Below are 21050 nucleotides of genomic sequence, written 5' to 3' on the forward strand. Positions count from 1 at the left end.
TGGCACATGTATACATATGTAACAAACCTGCACATTGTGCACATGTACCCTGGAACTTAAAGTATAATTAAAAAGAAAGAAAGAAAGAAAGAAAAATCAATCATACAAACTTCAGGGTTCCCCCTCCCAGCCCCCTGGGGTTTTTGAGCCATGGCTTTTGACAAGTAGGTATTCTTTGTTAGTTAATTTGGCCAATTTTGGTGTTGTTCCTTTTGCTTACTTATCTAGTTCTTAGTTTATTATTCTCTAAAATTTTAAAGATGTGGAAAATAAGTAGCAAACTGTATGAAACTTATTAGCTGGAAATAGTGCAAATGGTAGAATTGGATTCAAATAAGCTGCTGTGATATTGCTCAGTTTCAGATGAGTCCCAGATGACTAATCTTTGTTGATGGACAAATCAAGTGAAGAAGGGTCTTCAGACCTAATTGATGCTGTAGACTGAAGCACGCTATGGAAGTCAGGGCCTATCTTACCTAAGGTGGAAGCAGAGGTTTTTGAAGCCAGTAGGTCAATGCTGAAAACATTTTTGGAGGAAATTGGACAAAGTGAAGATGGCAAATCTGAACTTCTACTATCCACCTAGAGGTCTATGTGAACAGTGAGATCACAAGTTGTGAGCCAAAATGGGTAAGATAAGGAGGCCACAGAACCACAAAATGGGTAAATGGGATTTGGTCTGCACTGGTTCCAGAGAGGAGAAGACATACCTGCAGCAGCCTTTATTCATTATACAGGTGCAGATAAGTCAGCCTCATTTAGTAAGACTGGAAAGAGACAAACGTCTCCCCGCATATTTTAACCCTAACCATAACATATAATGACATTTTCTTTAAAAGCATTTAAATCATTTTTTTATCTTCAATGCATGACACACTATTGGATATCATCTGGAAATATTGAGAGCTATAACTTTTTATTATCGAAAAAGCACTAGAGCACTTTTTTTTTGTGCTCCATAAGCACTGTGAAGCTGCTTTTCCAGGGAGTCTTTCTTTACCAGAGTCTTAGAACAAACATGCCCTGCAGTATAGATTCTTTCACCAATTGTGTCTGGGGGAAGGAGATGAAAACTACCAGTGTGCTTTCTGCTCCTCTATGTAACATACACCTCCTTTCTAGAAATTCAGGGATTTCTTTGGAAAGAGAAAAATTGTTATTATAAATCTATCCTTCTTAAAAAAAATTTACTGGCTTCCCCCCCCCCCCCCCCCGCCACAACCAACGAGAGATTTATAATATGCCAGGTTGAATTCAGGGGAAAAAAATAAAAACAAATAAGGGTTGAATGTTGGGCTACAGAAAGCAGATAATCCAGAAGATTTAATGAAATTATATTCTTTGAAAATGTAAGAGAGTTAGGAGAGTGAGTTCAGTATTTAATTAAAGGCAAAAGCAAGATCCTGTGTTTGCAAAACAAGATATACTAAATGAACATGTCAATCTTTAGAGACATGAATTGATTCTTATGGAATTTGGATACATTTAAACAGCGCAGCTTCTTCATTATAGTACTATAAGGTATTTGGATTTACACTGCAAATTTGCAATTCAGTGTGATTTCATTTTCTTCCCTAAATCTCAACATATATATTACATTATTTGGTATGCTTTTAATCTTAAATTTACAAAGAAATTATCATCAACACGAGTATTCTGAGTCTGGAGTAGAAATATTTGAACAGATTTGATTTTTAAAGTGGCCTGATATTCATTTCAAAAAAATGTACATTTTTATATTTGGAGTTTGTTATAAACTTTGCCTTTTTAAATAATGAAAAATGCTCTAGGTTATTCACGGTCTTTTCAATTTTGTTCTCCTTTGGAAAAAAGGAGGAAGTAGTTACTGCTTAAGGACAAGTAGTAATTTCAGACGCGAGCGCGCACGCACACACACCCACACACACATCACACACACAGAAATCCACGACAGCACTCATGGAATTTAGGACTGGTTAATTTACATATTATTTAAGCATATTTTCTGACTTCAAACTCCTGGTTCTAATAACTAAGCACTGACATTTACAGTACTAGCTTCTATGAGAAGAGAGCGTTCTCCCGCTTCCTCTTTAATTCCACCTTAAAACTTCTGCAAAAGCGCAAGGCGACCAGCCCACATTTTAGCCCCTCCTACCCAGGATAAGACTTTCTCTAGGTCCGGAGCTGAAAAAGGATTCTAACAGAAAGCTAGAGGCATTGAGGAGCCTGAAGATTGTCAGGTAATTCTGGGAACTGTAAGCAATATATTTATTCTTCCCCTGCTCCACTTCTCTCTCCCACCCTCCTTAGCTTTTACTTGATAGTTTACTTGGAAGGAAGAAAGGACGGAGGGGAAACCTCACTGTTTTAAAAAGTCAGCATGTCCTCTGCCTTTTGAAATAAAACACAGATTCGGGACTTCAATTTTCTTCTAACCCACTTACATTTGCCTTCCTGGATCTAAATGCACTGTGGAGTCTAAGATTAAGGTGTTTCTTTGGGTTGGAGTCCCAGAAAATCAGCTTTCAAACGGCAATGAGGTGGCGCTTATTAGCGTTCCACGTGATGACACCCAGTGGTTGCTGATCCCCAAACTTGAGCAGCAGCATGCTGTGCTGTTTGACAGCCCTAGAGAGAGACTGTTGACTCACTTAACTTTTAATTTCTAAAAATTGATCATTTTGGTTACTTATGGGACGCTTTCCTGGCTAGTCAATATTTTGCAGAATTATGCGAAAGAAAGAGGATTGAAAAATTAACTGTAAACGGACTGGTGTTCTGATGATCCACCATTCCCCTAAGTTACTTGGCTTGCCAGGAGGAAAAAAAAAAAAAAAGCTCAAAACTAGATACTTGAAAAGATTTGATCAAATTACATAGTTAAAATTTGAGTGTGGATATTTTAGTAATTTTGTTTCAAAAAAAAAAAAAAAAGAAAAGAAAAGAAAACCAGAAAAAAAGGTATTTGCCTTTGAAGTATCAGTGGATGAATGTTTCTGTCTCCTACAGTTTATAATCATTTTAGTCTTAAAAATAAATTCACCTCCAAAACCAGAACAAGAAATACTCCTTATATGGGTTGATGATGTCAGCATTTATTCAGCTAAGGCAGATGGAGAATATTAGAGGCGTACTGTTTGAATGGGTGTCAATTCTGAAGTTATATTTGCCAATATGATTTGGGTTCAAGGAAGATTTGTATTTTTGTTTCTCTTTGTTGTTTAAATTTGGAATTGTGGCTCAAGGGATATTTGTAGAGGATTGTAGTGAAACAAGCTCTGTTAAGAATTTTAATATTACCTTCTAGAGGTTCCTACACCTTGCCAATCAAGTTAGAGGTTGGGATAAGAAACAGGTATTTACTTCTTTCATTATCTCCGGAAGAGTTAAATTTTAAATTAAGCAATAATTGTGAAATGCATAGAGAAGTGTTTAATGTGCATTTGCTCAAAGGACTTTTACAAACTTCCCGTAGGGGAAGCATATTCTTTGAGATAAGACATTGCATCTTTTTAACGTACTTTAAAAAAGTAAGTTATTCTGGCTGGGCGCAGTGGCTCATGCCTGTAATACCAGCACTTTGGGAGGCCGAGGCGGGGGATCACTTGAGGTCAGGAGTTCGAGACTAGCCTGGCCAACGTGGTGAAGCCCCATCTCTACTAAAAATAGAAAAACTAGCTGGGCATGGTGGCAGGTGCCTGTAATCCCAGCTACTTGGGAGGCTGAGGCAGGAGAATCGCTTGAACTCGGTAGGTGGAGGTTGCAGTGAGCTGAGATCCCGCCATTGCACTCCTGCGAAAACAGCGAAACTCTGTCTCAAAAAAAAAAAAAAAAAAAGTAAGTTATTCTGAGGTGTTTTGCATTTACATTTAATTAGGAAAAGAAAAATTATTAAATAGATTTTTAGCAACTGAAAATGTTCATTCCATAGAGGTTATTTGGCTTATGTTTTTAACCCATTATCTTTCCTAGTGCTAGTGCTTAGAAAGCAGTCATAAAATCGAATCATCTGCATATTAAAAAATATATTCCAGGAATAAAAAAGAGGAAGACAGAATTAGTTGTGGTTCCCTTTCCTCTTGTTTGCTTTTATTTACCATCAGTTTTTTCCTCCTTCTTGCTCCAGATTTTATAGCTTTAGTTTTTAACCTTTTTTTTCTTTCTTTCTCTCTCTCTCTTTCTTTCTTTCTTTCTTTCTTTCTTTCTTTCTTTCTTTCTTTCTTTCTTTCTTTCTTTCTTTCTTTCTTTCTTTCTTTCTTTCTTTCTTTTCTGTTCTTTTTCTTTCTTTCTTTTTTTTGTTTCATCAAAGACACTTTTACAATCTTGTGACAGGTATGGACTCCTCCCTAGAATAATGCACATTATGCCATTCCAACACACACGAATTTAAAAACACCTCTAAAAGTTCACAAATCCCCAAAGACAATTCATATTACATGAAAATGCAGTATTTCTTAGAACTTTGGAATTTTCTGATAATATAAAATGATTAATTAGAAAATCATTTTACTTATAAGTAAGGAACTAACAGTGGATTTTGCAGCACCCACATAGTCATTTACTCATTGGTATTCTAGAACTCCAAGCAACTTGGTGTAATGGAAAAAACTGCTTGCCTGAAACCAAGTAACCTGAGTTCTAGACTCAACCCCAATAATAATTAACTGTACAATATTATGCTTGACATTTTTCTGTAACATCTGTTGTTTTTATTGCTGAATGCAGTAAGTGAAACATAATAAGAAAATCAGATGCAAGTTATTTTTTATTGGATTGTGGGTTGTCTATTTTTACTACTTTTATTCCAAAATTCCTAATGACATTTCCCAGAATGATTAGTTTTTATAATATTATTGTTTATTATAAAGATAAATCACTCTCACTGTTTAAGATTTTGTTAAATATAGAAAATTGCAAGGAAGAAAAAGAAAACATTACCTATTATTTCCCCCAAGGTGCTTTTAAAATGTAATGCAATCATTAATTCAATCAACAAATATCTATTGAGTACCCAGTATGCATCAGCACAGACAGACAAGAAGTTCATGTATATACATGTTTGTACATCTAGGTATGTTTCTATACATACATGTAGTTTTACAAAATTGTGATCACACTGTTCATCCTGTTTTGTAACATACTTCTCCCTCATTCATGAAATACATTGTTAAAACATGATTTTTAAATAACCATGCATTATTTTTTATTCACTTATTTAAAAGTCCCTACTGTGTGTAATGCAAGTAATGGCAATCTATCCATGAACAAAAGAGTACGGTTCTTACTATATGAAATTTTTAGTCTGTATATAGGTTGTATTGGCCAATTATATCTTGTTGGATACTTAGCTAGATTAGTTTTCCACTATTATAAATAATTGTTGGATATTTAGATTGATAACAATTTTCTACTATTATAAATAATATTTTCATCTAGATCCTTTTATATAGATGTTTGCATATATTTTTGTTTATTTCCTTATGGTAGATTCTTAAAAGTTTATTTTCTAGGTTCTAACAAAAATTTTACTACTTACAGGTTGTGAGACGGTAATCCAATTACATTATCTCCTTAAAATGTTGTCTTCTCAACTGTAAAATAGAAACAATAATAATTGGGTATTTTGAGGATTCTTTAAAATACTTAGCAAAATCTCATGGAATGCTAATGATTATTTTTAACATTTTGCTCTTGAGGAATATGGTATCTACTTATGAGCAATATAAGAGAGTAGAGTTTTCTATGTCAATACTGGGTGCCATCATCAAACAGAGCAAACGACAACAAATCCAACAACTTGGATACTTGTTATACGAAAATGGTATCTTGTTTAAATTTACATTTCTTTCTTGAACAAAGTTGAGCAATTTTCATAGTGGCCACTTATATGTCTATGTTTGTGAATTGCCTCTTTCAATGTGATTTTTTAAAATTTTCTGTTTTAATTTCAAATATGATAGATATCAATGGATATAACTTACATAATCATAGCCCTTTTGGGGTCCTCAGTAATTTTGAAGAATATTAAGAGTCTTAACAATATAGATGAAATTTTGAACTGGAAGTAGAAATTCTATAAACATTGTTTTTCTCATTTTTGGAGGGTTATTTTAGTGTTTTCTGAAATCTTTCCCTTAAAAATGTGTGAGAATATGTAGAAAAATGAGAACAAATTATTTTTTATTCTCAAAGACTAATAGTTTACAAACGATGGGAAAACTGAAGAGGGTTCAGAGACAATGGCCAAAACCCAGCCCCAGAGGCATCCTGGCTTGAATAATGTAAAGAAGATATAGTTAGGATGAAAGGTGGTGTGATGACTGTTTAAGTTTTGTAAGGCTGGGGGCAGTGGCTTACACCTGTAATCCTAACCCTTTGGCAGGCTTGAGCCCACGAGTTTGAGACCAGCCTGGTCAACATAGCAAGATTAATTAAAATTTTATTAAAAATTTTGAAAAAAATCAGCTGGATATGGTGGCATGCACCTGTAATCCAGCAATTTGGGAGGCTGAGGCAGGGGGATCATTTGAACACAGGAGTCTGAGGCTGCAGTGAGCTGTGACACACACTGCATTCATGCCTGGGTGATAGAGCAAGATTTTGTTTCTTATTTAAAAAAACGTTTTGTGAGGAAAATAATATTCTTGGTTGTGAACAACCAATTTAGAGAAAATGAACTTCAGTTCTGGCCAACTCTTTGTCTTCTACCGCTTGACTATTAGGGCAATAAATAGTTGGGGGAACCAAAAGGTTGGTTCTGGGGTTCTTTCCAAAGAAGACAGTAAATAGAGCAGAGGTTATTCTGGTCCTGTGATACCCATTACTTGCCTGTTAAAAACGGATGCATTATATATTTGCTACTCTTGCTATGTGATTCTAAGTTTTTTGATTCTTTGTGATTCTTAGTGCAAATCTTACAACATACCTTGAAAATACAATTTACCTTTCCTTATACAAAAAATGAAATAAGCATGAACAACTCAATGCTCACCATAAGCAGATTTGTAAAGTTAACCCTACCAGTCTAATCACTTATTAAATGAATTCGAATGAGCTTAGAGACACTCAGCAGACACCTGATGCTGAAAGTTATCAACATCAGAGTTTAGCCATCACTCCATTGAAGATAATAGACCAAATTGGCTCTCATTTTTCTTCCCATTACTTTTTGGCATATGCAGTTGTGAATCAACTGTTCCGTTTTCCTCAATCTTCCTCTTCATCTGCTTGACTTCTGGAGTCTTCAGAAAAAAAAAAAATTGGTATTTTAGGTAACAGAGTGCTTTGAATTAGTAAACAAATGTCCATAATATGTATTCTTCTACAGTACAGAAAACTCATGTATTTATGATGCTCAGCTTATGCTTGCTTAGGTTTTTTGTTTTGTTATTTAATTTACAAGCTGTTTTCTCATTATCTAGTATGAAAAAAATCAGAGGCCCAGTATTTTTTATTTTCACAGGCTTTGTGGTTGATAAAGAGATTGGTTATGAAGTTTATTTATTTCCACAATAACTGTGTATGTTAGCAGTACAGTTATTACTATCCATATTTTACAGCTGTGAAAAAGAGCTGTTGAAAAGTCAAATGTTTTATTTTCTTTTTTTAAATATCTGCCTTGTGATTTCTATTTTGATGTATTTAAATGTTTAAATATATTGGTATATATTTTTAGTTTTAATGTGTATTATTTGATGTTGTCACACTCTTTCTATTGGAGTTAACATCAGAAAAATTATAAGAGAAGGCCCAGGAAGTCCACTGTCCTGGTGCATGTTTCCATAATAACGCAATTGTTCTGCCCTTATAACTTGATTACTGATTAATGTAGTAGAGGAGGTTGTGCAACTTGTGCAATTTTGGAATTATATAGTATTTTGTACAGTAGTATGTATGCTACTTTAAGAAAATAAAATGTATCACATTTTATCTAAAAATACAAAATGAACACATTTCATGAGTTATGTAAAAAGTACTGCTTTTACCAAATGTTTTGTTTTCAGGTTGGTAGTAGAGAAATTTCTTAGAATTTTCTAAGTATAACCTACAGAACCTATGGCTCTTTCTGGCTCTTATTAAACCTGGCAGCTGGCATAAAGCATTTGTATCTAGATGGTTACTCTGATCTTGGATTTATCATTTGGACAAAAAAATCATTATTATTTTACTTTTCCAAATAATTCAGTAGCTTATGATAAAGCAGATACTCCTCAGGGGTAAAACCCAACCTTAGTTATACACTTGACTTAGTATATATACTCTGATGTGGTAATAAATAATGCATACTAGGTCAGGTTTTACTGCTGGGTGCAACTGTGCCACTAGAAACATTAGGTCAGCACATGGCTTCTGAATTTCACTCAGTAAATTGACACACTTCTATTTGCCCCATACTTTTATGCCCACAGTTTTGACAGGATAAGCAAGTTAAATGCAGTACACAGGCAGTAAACTGGGATGTTCACCCCTTATGGAAAAAAGCATTTTTGCAGAATTCTTGGATCTATAAGAAGAGACAGTGTCTGCCTGAGATAGTCTCGAGGCAGATAAATGGTGTTTTAAGTTTTTTTTCAGGTTTTAGCTTTTTATTTATTGAAACAAAAAGGAAATTCATTTTGTGGACTTTTTTAAACATGTATTTTGTGCAATGTTATGAAAGTATTGAAAAAAGTAATTTTGAGCAATTATGTAAGAATTTATTGAAAAGCAATCAGAGAAAAGTGTCTAAAGATGCACACAGTTATGAGATAATACTGTGTAGACTGCTGCATCTATAATTAGGATTTCTTAATATCCATTATCCTCTTTTGTGTCTACCACAAACCTCAAACAGATTATCAACTTCCTTTTCATTCAACTGACATGAAGAAGACATGGATGAATTTAAAATTTGCTGAGGTAATGAACTTAGATCTCAAAGAGATAATACTAGGAAATTTTGGTAGTTCCCTTTCAATGATCAATGGTAACATATGTTCATATAATAGATTTAAAATACTGTTATATCCTTGATTCTTAGAAGACAATGCCACTAACCCATTTTAGGAAGATTTGTCACAGCAACAATTCTAATTTAAAAGAGGCTTCTTGGTAAATTAAATATTTAATTGGAAAGCTGTTTGATGCTTACTTATAATCTATTACTTGGTACTTACTTTTTGAACTGGTGACAACCAGAGATTTATATTTAATATATATAAAGCTTCACAATATTTACATGCATTTTTCCCTCTCATCTTTATTACTGCCTGTAATGATGCGTCGGTTGTCAATGAAAAGCAATAAAAGAAAGAATCAAATTTGTGAGACTCATTCACTGTTTGCAAAAATTCTTACAATCTGTTTAAAATATGTTTTAAGTTGACAAATTTGATTTGGTTGATCAACATATTATGTATTAATAAGAATTAATAAAATATTAATTTATATGGATTAATATCCTAGTATTAATATATACCCTATGTAGTAATATAATTAATAACAATATTAATTAATTCAGGTAAATCATTAATTATTCAATACACCATATATTACATATAATATGCCTTAATAATTAATGTTGATTAATTGTTATTATATATTGATATGTACATAAGATATGAATCAACCAGGTCAATTTGTTAATCTAGGATGTAATTTAAACAGATAACAAGAATCTTCAAGCACTTTTTATCATCACAATGAAAAGAATGCTCTCATATAAATTTTAGGTTTCTGTGAAAAAATAATTTCTATATACCATTTTATTAATACATATAGTATACTTAGAAAAGTTGTAAGAGTAGGAAAATGCACTTTTTAATACTTAGAAAGAGAACAGGTATTGTATGAAGCTATTTAGATAATACGTACTCTTCATTTTCACTTACCAATTTTACCTCCTGTTTCAAGAAATTCAAATGTTAATGTCAATCAGGAATTGTTGGTCACTGAGCAGTATGCATTTATTCCTTCACTAATTCAGTCAGTTTTAATTAATAACAGCTACATGCTAGGCACTGTGCTACATTTAGGGCATACCTGGGTGAATAAAGCAGGTATAGTTCATTCTGTCCTGGTGGAGACAGATAATAAGTATACAAACAAACATAATAAATTATAAAAAGGAAGCAAATGGGCTTCAATGACAAAGAATAACATGGGAAGGCGGAGAATGGGAAGGGCTCTCTGAGGCACAGAATTGAAGCACAGATGTGAGGGATGAAAAGCCATCTATGGGAGGTGGTAAGTGGAGTGAGAACGGCATGGCTCATGCTAGGGTTCCATTCCAGGCAGAGAGTGGCACTTGTCAATGAGTCTGCAAAGAAGCAACTAAAAAATTAGATGGAAAACCAGGGATTAGGGTGGTGTCATGGGAGCAAAGGAGGGAAAGTGGTTCCAGAGGAAACAAAGAGGTTGAATAAGAAGAGGACAGAAAAGTGATTGCTACATTTGGAAATTTGGAGATCATGAATGATCCTGATTAGTGCAGTTTCAAAGGAGTGGTGGGGGTAGACAGAAGAAGGAAGCGTAAATGGGATGGGAGGAATGCGTGGCGAGGATAGCTGGCTCCTGGATACAGGGTGAGCAAATAACCCTTCAGAGAAGTCTGTCAGTGAAACACAGCACCCAAATGGAGACATAGCAGGGAAAAGGAATATGAAGTCAACAGAGAGACTGTAACAAGTTTGCCAATTAGATCCAGTTGAAAGTAAAATTTGATGATTCAGGAAAGAGAGACATGACCATCAAAATCTCTCCTTAAGGAGAGGGATTTTGCATCCAGAGAGCCACGGCTGGTGCCAGGTCTGTAACAGTAGGAGGAACATTGCCTCCTTTGTGATAAGGAGAAGGGGACCCAAGTGCACCTGCAGGGGAATATGCAGATTTGATGGTGGGAAGATGAGAAACTTCCCTCTGATGCTTTCTGCTTTCTCAGTGAAGGAAGATGAGGTCGCCTGCTAGGAGTGGGAGTTGGGGTGGGGTGAGAAACTTGAGTGAGAGAAGGGAATAAAGTGACTCTTTCCGGTGGGAATACCAGTCCACTAAAGAAACTTAGAAAGATGCCTTGTATTGTAGAGAGCCTCTGTGGGTTTTGAGAATATGGACTTAAATTAAAACTAGCCTTCCAGGGTATGTTGTTTTTCTGCAACATGTTTAAATGCTAAGAGCAAAGAAGCTAGATGGTTCCTCTAGAGTGGGAGTTTTAAAGACGGAAAGAAAAATTGTGGTAATCCATAAAATGGATAACCAGTGGACTAAGCAAAACAAAATAAAAACAACCAAAACCAAAACCAAACCTAAAGAAAAATTCATAAAAATGAATGAGTCTGTAGAACAGAGATCCTTTATCTAAGGTAATTAGTGACTACTAGGGAGTAGTCCAAAACTGGCTGATTTCCAGCTCTAGTAGGTGGGAATTGAGCCTTTGTTCTTTCCAAAGTCTTGGATTCATTACCTTGCCAGTTGCTAGGCCTGATTGTACACTTCAGTGAAACCCAGTTATCTGTTCCAGGAGCCATCATTCTGGAACCTCTTTTTCTTCATGTTTTAGTTGGTAGACCTATTGCTGTTGTCCTTTGAAGTTCTGAATGATTAACTCTTTTTTTCTCTGCCTTTATTGGACTCCTAGCTAAGTACTTGTTTCTGAGTTGTAGCACACTCCTTGGTCTTTGTGCTCCCTAAGATAAGGGTTTATAGACTTTGAATCATTAGAATTCTACAGTGTAAGGATGTGTAAAACATTTTGTGATAATAATAGACCATCCAAAAAGAGGATCTTTCACAGCCCTGCTCTCAGGATGTATTTCTTCACCTTGACATAAATCTTTCATTTTGCATCTAAGAGTCACTTCCTTTTCTTTTCCAAATCTTAGAGTTTTAGAGAATAGCTGGTTACCATAATCAAAATGGTATCTTTTCAATGACTAAAATAATTTTATTGAGCTATTGACTCATATTTCCTCAAAGTTCAAAAAACCATTTTAAAATTTAAAAATCATTAGCCATGTCTCATAAATCCTCTTCACATAAAAATGATTTAGTTTTACACAAATGAAGGCCAGGCTCCTCCATGGATGGAAGCAGTGAGTCTGTGTGGGTCAATCAGGCAGCATGGTGAGAAGAGAGGATGCTTTTTGTGGTCAGATGGACTTGAGATTGCTTATGGCTGTGCCCTTCATTTACTTCTCTGCCTGACACTAACTAGCTGCTTCTTTTTCCTCCTTTTCTCCCTACCTCCCAGAGACATGTCATGAAGTGGAAAGTCATTCTGCACTTTATTCCTAGTCCTGCCCATATTTGTCAGGCTATGGTTTAGCTGCAGTTGTCTAACTTCCTCCTGTCCAATTTCTCATTGGCAAAATGAAGGGGAGAGTATAATATTGGTTTGGTTAATTTCACATTTTCCCAAGGACCCATTGAGGCATTATATCTCATCTGCAGAAGCTCAACTGAAACCTGCTTATTGATTTTACTAATGTACTTTTGGCACAGTTCTCCAGCTTGTTACTCAAAGCTAGAGGCAATATAAATTTCATTTTGAAGCAAATGACAGCACTTTCAGTTCATTTCAACCTGAGTTTATTATATGTAACCCCTAAATATTCAGGATGTGCTGCACGTTCATTATGGTGCAAGCAAAAGTAGGTAGTACAAAAATAACTTAAAATTTCCTATCATCATTTTACTCTTTATAGTAATGTACGTTCCTCCCTCCTCAAAAATTTTCCATGAAACTCTGGAACTATGTGGTAGTAACCCACAGAAGTAGAAGGGGAAAACATGTGCTGCAATGCTCCAATGTACACATAAATGTTATTTAAAGGGTCTGCAGACTGCCATGGATACATGTATTTCAACATAATTGCCTTTTTTTTTTTTTTTTTTTTTGAGATGGAGTCTCACTCTGTTGCCCAGGCTGGAGCTCAGTGGTGCGATCTTGGCTCACTGCAACCTCTGCCTCCCAAGTTCAAGCAATTCTCCTGCCTCTCCTGTAATCCCCTGAGTAGGTGGGATTACAGGTGCCCACCACCTTGCCTGGGCAATAATTAGCTTTCTTTATAAACCAATATAATACTGTTATACTCTATAAAGTGGTCCCTAGGCTTCACTAGATTGCCAAAGGGGTCCATGGCACAAAAAAACATTAAAAGCCCCCAAGTCTACTCCTCTCAAATGCATACACTCTATTTACAGAGTTCTTAATCCTGCAAAATACTAGGTTTCTTGTTTTTTTCCAAAAGTGAATTACCATCACAGTGTCTAAATAACATTTCTAAAACTTCTTATGATCTGAGAAGAAAATGGTAACGCTGAATTCCTATTACAAGTTACCCAGTTCAGGAATTGTAGAATGCTGGTCTTGCATTTAGTGGTCGAACTTTACAGTAACACCTGGAAGCAGGTGTACACCCTTCTGTGCTTCCACAACTCCTGATGATATAGTTTATCATCAATTTATTCCTTTTAAAGATCATAGTAATTCCATATTTTAAACTGTCAGATCAATCTCACCAGCTGCCTGAAATAGTCATGGCATTCATTGAAAAGCAAAGCAAGCCATGAATGCTGATGATTGTATCCAGTAATAAAATGGTTCTTATTAAACGTTTAAGCCAGTTTGATGGTTTTCCCTGGGTGTTTTCCCTGAACTGTTTACCTTAGAAAAAAGATATGGCTTTCCTTGCTGTGGAAACCTTGACAGACTCTGTCACTTTAAAAAGGCAGCAATTAAAGAGGGAGTGGAACCCTCAACAAAACACAAATACTACCTCGGGGAGCATATTTGCAAAACGTCCAGTCTAGAGAGAAAAGCTGTAGAAGTAATGCTGTTGTCAAAACACACTTCTTTTCCTAGCATTTTGTGCCACATTGTTACATATAACGTGTTAACAATAAGTACATCACCATTGTCAGTTTCTCTTAAGTAGAAGGCAGAACATTATCCTTCTATATTTTCTGAAAATGCACATCATATATTTAACATCTATCAATGTGATATTATTCCATAATGGTCTGTGTGGGAAAAGGAATTTTTTAAACAATCTAATATTTGAAAATAAACAATTTATAACTATGATTCAAACCTAGAAAATTACAAAGGATGAAAATGATTCTTCTTCAGCTTTATTGGACCAATCCCAAGGAGAAATTCAGTTATTTGTTTTCCTCACATTCATATCTTGGATCTACTCTGTCCTTCCAAATTATAACTTGGTAACTTAAGATTTTAGCCAAACTGAAACTATATATATGTGATTTTAATATTTGGCTATATTTCCTTTTTAGCCCCAGTGCGTGTGGGGGATAAGATGGGGCAATGAGGATGCCAGTAGGGTATAAAGAAAGAGTACTTGGTTGAAAATGAAGAGGTATGTTCAGTTTCAGCTGTTCTCCTTACTGGGTAACTTGGTGAGGTTTATTTATATCTTGAGGCCTCAGCTTACAAATTTGTACAATGAAGTACTTTCTAGGTGGTGATTATGAATATTTCCTCCTTCCTCAAAATTTCTTGACCCTAAAATATGGCCAGAATGGCCACTTGTTTTTGACCACCAAGAGGTGAAAGAATGGAAAATAACAGCAAACCAGAGTGGTCAAGGAATGAAAGCTAGAACACTGGCTTGGGAGTGAGGAGACATTCTTGCTTTGTTTGTAATGCACTATGTGAAACTGGGCTGGCCAGTTTCCTGATCCTTAAGATGGACAGGTTTATCTGGATTAGTACTTCCCAAATGTGAAGTGGTTAGATGTTATCCTTATGCTTCGTTTATGTAGAATGTGTGTATGTATATGTTGGTGAGGGGCTGTGGGGAGCTTTTTAAATAATCAGATGAGGGTAGCTGCTCCATCTTAAAGGAGCTATGCTCTCTCCTTTATAATCTTCACCATCCTAGTTGAGATGCATATCATATCTTTTGTTTTTGTTTTTTTTTTTGAGATGGAGTCTTGCTCTGTTGCCCAAGCTGAAGGGCAGTGGTGCAATCTCGGCTCACTGCAACCTCTGCCTCGGGTTCAAGCAATTCTCCTGCCTCAGCCTCCCGAGTAGCTGGGATTACAGGTGCCCACCACCACGCCCGGCTAATTTTTTGTATTTTAGTAGAGACAGGGTTTCACCGTGTTGCCCAGGCTGGTCTTGAACTTCTGAGATCAGACAATCCACCCGCTTCGGCCTCCCAAAGTGCTAGGATTACAGGCATGAGCCACTGCCCCCAGCCGCATATTGTATCTTATATCACATCTGGACTTCTCTGGCCGATTTTCTTCCTCCCTCCTCCAGCACCAGTTTTCTCCACTAACAATTGTATGCTGCTTTAGCTGCTATGTTTATGTCATTAAAACATGTCATGGGCTGAAATATGCCCCCCCCCCAAATGCATACATTGGACCCTAAATCCCAATACCTCAGAATGTAGAAGTATTTGGGGATAAGGCCTTTAAAGAGGGCATTTAATTGAAATGAGGCTGTTAGGGACATGTCCTAATCCAATGTGACTAGTGTCCTTAAAAGAAGAGGGAATTTGAACACCCACAGAGACACCAGGGGCCTCAGTGCACAGAGGCAAGAACATGTGAGGACACAGCGAAACACCCCTATCTGCAAGCCCAGGAGAGAGGTCTCAGGAGAAACCAAAGCTGCCAAACTTTGATCTTGGACTTCCAACCTTGAGAACTGTGAGAAAATAAATTCCCATTGTTTAAGCCACTCGGTCCGTGATACTTTGTTATGGCAACCCTCGTAAACTAACACAAAGTGCCACTTTCATCATGCCACCTCCCTGCTAAGACGCGAATAACTCTGTTGCTTATTGTATAATTTCTCAGAAACTCTGCAGGTGCTTCAGGGTCTTTTGTAGAGTGAAAAAAATGACGTAGAAAGAGGATTCTAGGGCCAGCTCAGCCCGTGTTAACCCAGATGACCTGGGAACTTTCTTATTCTTCCTGAGACAGTTATTCTTTGGTAGAGACTGGTGGTGGGAGTCTGCCTTAGTTTGCGTTGTCAGTTAAACAAATTACTTACCTTTCCAAACCTGTTTTTTTTTTTTTAATCTCAAAATTAGTGATAATAATCCCTATCTTATTATAAAAAAAATGAGATCATATATATAAATCCTTAAAGTACTTGGGAAATGTTTAACAAGTGTGGATTTTCAAAATTAAGTATTCATATTAGCAACTGCTAAGATATATTCCAGTTTCACATTCTAGATTCTATAAATGTAATCTACTTCCTCTTGATTGTTTCTTAAGACAAGAGCACATTTATTATCTAGACAGTTTTCTCCAGTACATCATGCAAATTCCCCAGTTTGCTTATTCATCCTTCAGTCAATAGTAATTGAATTATCACTCTGGGCCCTAAAGGAATGCAGGGAGAAGACAGAACTTCCTTTGTGCTCCCAGCTATGGGAGACCGACACATGTATAATGGTAGTCTAGTATACAATATTGTGATAAGAGATTTCAAGGAAAGGTACAAGGGACCTAATCTAATAGATACATTAAGAGATGACTGACTTTAGAGAGTGAATTTATGCAGAACCCTGAATGACAGGCGGGCATGATCCTGCAGAGAAGGTATGGGTAAGGACAGCACCAGTTGAGAGCCTGAGGTGGATGGAGTATCTCCAATGTGGCCTTTTCCTAGAGGAAATGTTTCCTCTTCCTCTTACTATAGATCTAAGCTCTTTCACGTTTTCAAGTGTCAGATCAGTTACTTACCATTTTCTCTGAAGCCCCGTTTCTACTTTAAACCACTAGAATCTCTACCTTCTCTGAAACTCTAGTAGGTATTTCATATATACTTGTCTATGTAATTATAATGAGCTTTCAAGAATACAAATTTGATAGATTAAGAAGCAGTGACTTAGGAATACAAATGGAGAGGGAAATCTTAAAAGGAACAGTATGAATATCAGCCATATGGCACCACCTGTTACTACTGTGGGACTTAGTGGCAGGTTCCATACCATTGGGTTCCAGGCTCAAGAAACAGACACAGTTAATTATTCTGTGCCTTTGTGTCTGGAGTCATGCTTTTACATTTCTTTGGGAATAGGGAGGTGTTCCTGTAGTAAATTGGGAGTATGGTTTGAGAGACACTTTTAATATAAAGCAGCTCATTTACCCATCTGAATTCCTATTGTTTCTTTATTCCTTTGTGACGGTTGGCGATATCAAACTCTTTGTATAGCCTTGGTTTACCAAAAAAGCACCATGAAATTAATTTAAAAGCTTAAAACTTTAGTGATGCCTTAGTAACTATGTATCATTATAAGAATGATGATGATGGAAACATAGTAATATAATGCTCTCTTTGCTTTTAAAATATGTTTCCATATCCAGTGTAATAGAGAAAGCTTTGAATTTGACAGCAGACAAGTTAGTGTCCAAATATGTTCTACTTTTAAAAATATTAATGGATCAAAACATCAGTGTTTCTATTAAAAATTTATTGTTGTATATGAAAATGTACTTGGTCTTTATAAAAGGTGCTCAATAAATTTGCCTACTTGAATTTCTTAGAAATCTCCATAGAGGTTGGGTGCGGTGGCTCACACCTGTAATCCCCCCACTTTGGGAGGCCAAGGTCACACCTGATCACACTGTAATCCCCCAACTTTAGGAGGCCAAGGCGGGTGGATCACTTGAGGTCAGGAGTTTGAGATCAGCCTGGCCAACATGGTGAAAATCCATGTCTACTAAAAATACAAAAATTACCTGAGCATGATGGTGGGTGCCTATAGTCCATGCTACTCAGGAGACTGAGGCATGAGAATTGCTTGAACCCAGGAGGCGGAGGTTGCAGTGAGCTGAGATAGCACTACACTCAATCCTGGGCAACAGAATGAGACTCTGTCAAAAAAAAAACAAAAACAAAAAAAACTCTCTATAGAATTAAATGACTAATGACTTAAGTGCATGAGTTGAAACAGTTCGAGTTGAGGCAGTTTGAAGGGAATCATCACCAGTTTCATAAACAATAATAATAATAATAATAATGATTATTTTGTACATTTATGGTCTTCTAGGTACTGTGCTTGGTGATTTACATATATTTTCTTATTTCATCATCCCATTGTCTCTGTGAGGATTAAGGGCCATTTTCCCCACTTACAGACAAGGAAACTGAGAGTCAGGATCCCGCAGATAGAGAAAGGAGGAGACAATCTAGAACTTGGGTCATTCTGGCTGCAGTCGAGAAGTTGCTGCCACTTAAATGCTGAACTTTTTAATATCTCCACATGTATATACAATGAGTTGGAGGGAAAGCGAAAAGAATCTTTTGCATCCTATCCCTCTTTCCTCCAGATGCCACAACCCTAATAATATCCCCTCCTTTTCCTCTTGTCATATCACTGTACACAGAGAGAGAAGTGACAAAACACTCTAGTCTGGGTTTTTGTTTCTGTTCATTTTCCTGAGAAGTCTATCTTGCCTTGACAACATGACTAAAAGTTTTGGAAAGATCACACACTATTAAACTTTCATTGAATGCCAACAGTTACATTGCATAGGGAAATATCTGTTGAAAAGTCTATCCAAATTTCCCTCTCATTCATGTTCTGAAAGTTTCTAATTACAGGGCAGGGAAAGCAAAAAAAGAAAGAGAAAAAAACCTTGTGAATTGCATATCTCTTACTTCAGACTTAAGAGACTGTGTATACTCACCAAGACTGGTTATTTAGCTTAGTTATAAGAAACAAAGGAACAGAAACCCTGCTATTTTAGGAGTATTCATGAGAGTGGTTGTGCAAACTAGTTACAATAAGGTTTCCAGAACTGAGCTAATTCTGGGACAAAAAACATTTTCCTACTGTTTCATGTGGTTAGTTGGACAGAAATGCCTTAATTTTGCAGAAACCTAAAATATCTGCTGCTACTATTAACAGTTACAGAGAGAGAGAAAAAAACAAAAACAAAAACAAAAAAGCACGGGTGCCTATTCCTAACTGGAATGGAAAATGCAGCCACTGCCTGACAGTAATGGCTAGTGATTTTACCCCGAAGGAAGTGATTGTATTTCAGTAATTTCTTCATAGGATGTCTTTGTTTCTTCCCTTGAACATAACTGTGTAATAAAATTTATAAATATATATTAGATCTGTTCACATGTATTAAATTTTTAAAGTAAACTGTATTTTGGAATAATTTAAGATATGAAATTACAAAAATATTACAGGGTTCTCATGTACCCTTCATTTAGCTTTCCCTAGTGTAACATCTGACAACCATAGTACATTATCAACACCAGGAAACTGACATTGGTACAATGCTATTAATTAAACTACAAACCTTATTTGGATTCCATTAGTCTTTTATATACATTCAATTTTATCCAGTGTGACAACCTCTAGTTTTTGATTGGAATGTTACATCACTCACATTTAATGTTATTGAAAGCATGATTAGATGTTCGTCTTCCATTTTGCTGTTTTCCATGTCTCTTTTTTAAATTCTTCTGTTCCTTACATTAAATAGCTATTTTGTCGTGGCCCATTTTAGTTCCTTTATTGATATTTTAACTATATTTTTGAGTTATTTTCTTAGTGGTTGCTCTAGGAATTAAACTATATGCCTTAATTTGTTATAGTCTACTTCATATCAATAATATCTTTATTCCAGTAAAATACAAAAACTTTTCTGCACTGTAGTTCTAGTCCCTGATCACTCCTCCTTTTTGCTATTATTGTTGTATATATTAGATAGGATTATAATTTATTGCTGTGTAAATGCTATGTCTTTTGAAGAAGTTGAGAGAAGAAAACGAAATGTTTATAGAATATTTTATATTAATCTCTATATATTTATATTTGAAGAATATAATATAGAATATTTTATATTAACCTACATATTTACTGTTACTGTTAAATAGAAAAGGCTTCAGAGAAATGGTAAATAACTGATCTGATATTTGAAAGTATGAAAGAGCTTATTTACTGGTACCCTGTATTTCTTTCTATAGGTTCAATAATGATCTGGTGTCATTTCCTTGATCCAGTATACCTCTATCCCATCTCCCTTTTTTTGTGCTATTGTTTTCATACGTGTGTGTGTGTGTGTGTGTGTGTGTATGTATTGTTGTTTGTGATAATTCTGCCCAGTTTTGTCAATGTGTTTGTTTTTCTGGGAGAGGATTTGCCACGTTCCTCGTTCTGTCATTTTGTAAGTCGGTTCACCTATATATTGGACTTTAAAGTGGAAGCTTTGGCCAAGACCTTAAGCCATAAGATTTAAGATATACACTACTAACATGGATAGTGAAACAGCCTACTCTTTATGTTTTAAAGAAAGCAGATGGACAAGGACATTTATATAATATATAAAACTTACCCGCTTCACTGTTATAAAAGCATTGAAATAGTAGAGATGTGGTAAGAGCTTCAGAAGAGTTTTTTTGTTGTTTTGTTTTGGAAAACACTGCTATGAGTACAGCCCCTCTTCCCTTGGGGCAGAGATCTGGAGAGGAATATGCCTACTAATCACCAATCAAGAGAGGGCCTTAAGGGGACCACTGAGAACACTCGTCAGAGGGTTTAACATTTGTCTTCTGCAGTAGGCTGGTGCCTAGTCATGCTTGGGAAATATAAAGGACACAAGTAGCAGAATAGACAGTTTCATTTAGGAAGTAATTGCATTCTCAGGGTTTGCTGGAAGAAAGAAAACATGTGTGAGTATTGTCCATGGACTAAAGAGAACCTTGGGAAGAAGTCTTAAATTCTATACAAGGCATTTGCCTGGTAGAATGAAAGAACCTCAGAAAAAGAAAACTGGAAGTGGACCACAGGATGCACTAGGGCTGTGGAAAAACACACAAGCCCCCAGCTGGAGTAGAGATGCATTTGCATGTCAGGGAACACAGGAAGAAACCTCAAAAACAGAGAATCTCAGAAGAATCCACAAAAAGCATCTATGAAAGAAAGACTCAGCTTTAACATGTACCAAGCCAAGAGATCACAAAACCAGCTTATAAAACTACTGCCGAAGTAATATTTTTCTTGCCCCTATTCTCACTCTCTGTGCATCCTTTTCCAACTATAAGGATTTAAAAACCAGAGTCGTCAAGCTTGGGAGAGTTCGACCGTAGG

The 21050-nt window shown here is 35.9% G+C and overlaps 1 protein-coding gene across 3 annotated transcripts in view; it reads left to right on the top strand.

Moving 5' to 3' along the window:
* The window catches only part of LOC105484603 (phospholipase A2 group IVA), a 164253-nt gene that overhangs the window by 13683 nt on the left and 129520 nt on the right, over positions 1-21050 (top strand). Inside the window, exon 1 of one of the 3 annotated variants that reach the window (XM_011746427.2) lies at positions 2136-2222. The exons of 1 other annotated variant lie outside the window; for it this stretch is intronic. The gene's annotated coding sequence lies outside the window, so the exon portion shown is untranslated. Of the gene's footprint in view, positions 1-2135; positions 2238-21050 lie in introns of those variants that run through there. One more of the 3 variants, XM_011746428.3, reaches the window with a different exon arrangement.

This window comes from Macaca nemestrina, chromosome 1, assembly GCF_043159975.1.
Source record: "Macaca nemestrina isolate mMacNem1 chromosome 1, mMacNem.hap1, whole genome shotgun sequence".
NCBI classification, from domain to species: domain Eukaryota; kingdom Metazoa; phylum Chordata; class Mammalia; order Primates; family Cercopithecidae; genus Macaca; species Macaca nemestrina.